This window comes from Bombus impatiens, unplaced genomic scaffold (assembly GCF_000188095.3).
Source record: "Bombus impatiens unplaced genomic scaffold, BIMP_2.2 scf_0235, whole genome shotgun sequence".
In the NCBI taxonomy this organism is placed as follows: Eukaryota; Metazoa; Arthropoda; class Insecta; order Hymenoptera; family Apidae; genus Bombus; species Bombus impatiens.
In genome coordinates, this window is record NT_176654.1 from 777,115 (window position 1) to 780,810 (window position 3,696).

General features: G+C 41.7%; 1 long non-coding RNA gene across 1 annotated transcript in view; it reads left to right on the forward strand.

The window, feature by feature from the left end:
* The first annotated feature begins 544 nt into the window (after nt 1–544).
* Nucleotides 545–3,696, forward strand: part of LOC105680574 — a 77,885-nt gene continuing 74,733 nt past the window's right edge. Inside the window, exon 1 of the long non-coding RNA XR_004461479.1 lies at nt 545–897. This is a non-coding gene — a long non-coding RNA (uncharacterized LOC105680574). The remainder of the gene's footprint in view (nt 898–3,696) is intronic.

Consider the following 3,696-nt stretch of genomic DNA (forward strand, 5'->3'; position numbering starts at 1 on the left):
TTGGCTCGTTCATCAGCGAATCCCTGCCTCCTCAGACTCACAAAACAATGATCGTTAAATCGTTCCACGATCTCGTCGAGGAATCTTCCGTTCGTGAACGCGTTATCATTCAAATGTATGTTAGCGTCGCGGCGTAATAGAAAATTTATCGCCGCGTGCGACGCAATGCGCTCCGGGACGCGTGCAATCACGTTTATTTCTCGCTTTCAAGGTGCATCCACGCGCGTGTAATTCCGCACACGAAAGTGGAGGGAGAGACGAGAGACGAACGTGGAAAAAGTTTCTCTTTATTTTGTGTCTTATTAATCATCTGGAAATTAATTCTTCCGTTTAATCTTAAAGTGGTATTTAAATAAAGATATCAAGAGAATGTCTTACAACGTGATTTTTAGATTCAACGATATTTTTAGATTTGTTCCAAGCAACGTGAACGTGATGTTGAATCCGATATCGATGTAAATGAAGTTTCAATATGTTTCGTATAATACACGTGATATAAAATGTTTGCAACCGTATCTCGAGTTCTCTCAGCGCGCAATTTATGAATCCGCGCGCCGCAGGGTGACATAACCGAAGATCATTTTTCTTCGTGGACCGATAGCGTTGCATTCCGAGCAAACTAATCCGTTCGACGTTCGAGATGAATAGAATTTCTCGACGCACGGATGTAATTATCAGTCTCGGAGGAAGAGACAAAATGCAAGTGTCGAAGAAGGAAAAATGATAGAAGAAGGAGGATATACGCGATTTCTCTGGGAACGCGGACAACGGTGACATTTCCCCCTTGCGTCGATGTATCGACGATAATTGCCCAACGAACGAGACCGCGAGAGATCCAGCGGCAGATAAACTGAACTACCAGCCGGGTGATACAATCTGATTTATATTGAACACGAGGTGAATACAGCCGCGTTGTTGCTTTTCAACGCGCCGTTACACGCGACCTCGCAACGCGTTAATTGATATTTTATTTAAATAGACCATCGTCCATGAAGAGCCATTCTTGCGATATTTAAATGAATATTCTTTCCGAGGAGTAAGAAGATGTGTCACGCAATTTTGTAATACATTAATGGGCGATATGATAATTTTTGGACTTTAAGGAAGATATATATATATATATATATATATATATATATATATTGGAATTTTAAGATTGTAAATTATGGGAATAGAAATAATAGGTTGCTGTTTTTAATGGACGTTGTTCTCGAGATAAATATTAATATATTTTTGGAGTTGTAACAGCTCGTAGGTTGGTGTTTTTATTGTTTCGATGACACTTTGGACAAGTCTATTTTAGAGAAAAATTTATAACGAACAAAAATGATCGAATCATCGAACGACATAATAGCGTTTATTTAAACCAAAGTTTCGTGGAAGGAATTGTTCAGATCTAAAAAAAACTGGATACATTTGAAGAATCGTTAAAAGTAGCCTGAAATTGGGCGGGCATAGTTCCTCCGAGAATCGCGAGTTTCGTAGAATAATGTGTCATTGGAAACGGAAAGTTTCATTCGCTGTTCGTAACGTGTCAATTACCTCCGGTAGCTATGGCATGTCGCCAGTTCCTGCGAAACTCTTTACTATTCCCAATCGTTTCAAGGGGATTCCCAACACGGCTGAGATTCTCCCGGTCGAGGAATCCCGATCGTTCCCTGTGCCAAAGAAAACTAGGAGGAAACGCGAAGGAAGAAAGAAGAGAGAAAGATAGATAACCTCGCACTTCGTCACGAGCAAGGCACACCTTCGTCACCGTCCACGTTGTAACATCCTATCGAAAGATTTTTAACATCGACCCTATACTTATTCGTCAATTATAAATTGAGATTCGATTAACAGAACGTATCTATTCGATGATCGCGTATGGTTACGAATAATTTATATGCGAGTTACTAAAATGACCGAATTCGCGAAAGACTATCTTTTAAACGAGTGCGTTTTTTTTATATTTGCGTGGAATTTATATGATCCATCGATATCGATCGTTTCTCTTTAAAAGAAAAAAAATTCTGAATGTTAAAACACGGTAAATATATAAAATATAAAAGCATTTTAAAAGAGCTGCTTGATAAATCAGAAAGGAAGACACATTAAAAGGAACGGAACGAACGACCGAAAAATTAGAAACGAGACGGTCGAAAACAGAGCGCAGAGAGTTAGAAGAGATTCTAGGGCGGAGTGTACTCTGGCTGGTTGGCCGGTCATAGGGCGTGAGAAGGTACGTGGTCGATGACGTCACCGGAGACCAACGTGCCGCAAAATAATTGCAGCCTCGTGGCAAGTGCCGTGTCATTAGGCGCCGCGATCATAGAATTTCGTGTCGTTCGCGTACGAAATGGTCATTAAATCATTATGTTTATCCGTCAACCCCGCGTGCCGGCAGCCTCTTGACCTCATCCTGACCCTCGCGCCGCTCTCTTTCTCGCTCTTCCCTCGCGATCAAACAGAGAAAATCTGACCCCGCGGACGAACCTCTCGAACGATGCAACGACTGTCATTGCTATCGTCCAACTCGTTCTCGATCGCGTATCCTTCGCGACTATCGCCGTCGTTTCGTGGCTGTTCATCTTCTTCTCGTTAACGTGCCACTAGAATTTTTCAAAGCTTCTTCTTTCGCTTTTTTGTTTCTTGTGGTCGACGTTCGTTCCGGTGCCTGTTAAAATTATGAAAACGGCGGGACTCTAGGCGCGAGCACGAGCTAAACGGCGACGAAAGCACGATCGCGGTGACGCGAGCTTCGGCATGCCGCCTGTCTTTTATGACAGTCAGGTGCCGTATAAATTTACTTAATACGCGGCGACCCTGAAACAGCTGAACCGGTAATGGAATCTCCATATATGCGATTCTTTATTACGTCGAAAATTGCAGAGCGTAGACGGTTCTTCGAAGTCGGTCGCCGTCAGGTAGAACACCGCCGCGATTATTTACCGCGTTTTGTTATTGTAAGTAGCGTGATTATCTATCTTCGGTGCGGTCTGTGTGGTCTTCGTTCCACGCTTCTACATTTCCTCTCGTAATGAATTTTATACGTAAAATATCGAATTTCCTTCGGACACTTTAGTAAAATGTTAAATTAATGCATTTTAATCGCAGAAGAGCGAAAGATTCATTAAGATATCGTTGTATAAATTGCGAAATAATATCGAATTTAAAAAGAACGATTTAGGCTTACTCGCGATGAATTTTATATGCGAAATCAACGATTTTCTTTGCACGGTTTAGCAAAAAGCAAAATTGGCCAATTTCTTAACTGCAAAATCAAAATGAAAAATTCTTCCAAATCTAATCTAATTTGCTAAATTTTTCATAGAATTTGAAAAACGTAACGTCCATAGGTGCGTTAAATAGTAGGTTGGTATAGAAATTACACGAAATAGTATTACTTGAACCTTACGCGTTGCTCGAAGTGTTATTATCAATATTCCCATCGTCAATCGCTCGGGTCACGAAATATCAAAATTTTCGTGAATATTCGGTCGATAATATTCTCGATATTACCGAGTATCGACAATGCTATCGATCGTGTGCCGACTCCTTTACTCTCGATCCATTCGGAAACGGTCGGACTTCTTTCTCACGAACGATCGGGCTCGATTCGATAACGAACAGCCCCGGCTAATCCTCGTTTATCGCTGCGTGGCCGTGGTCCAGCACGTTTCACGCTCGACGATCTCGATAAGGCAGCAGCAACGA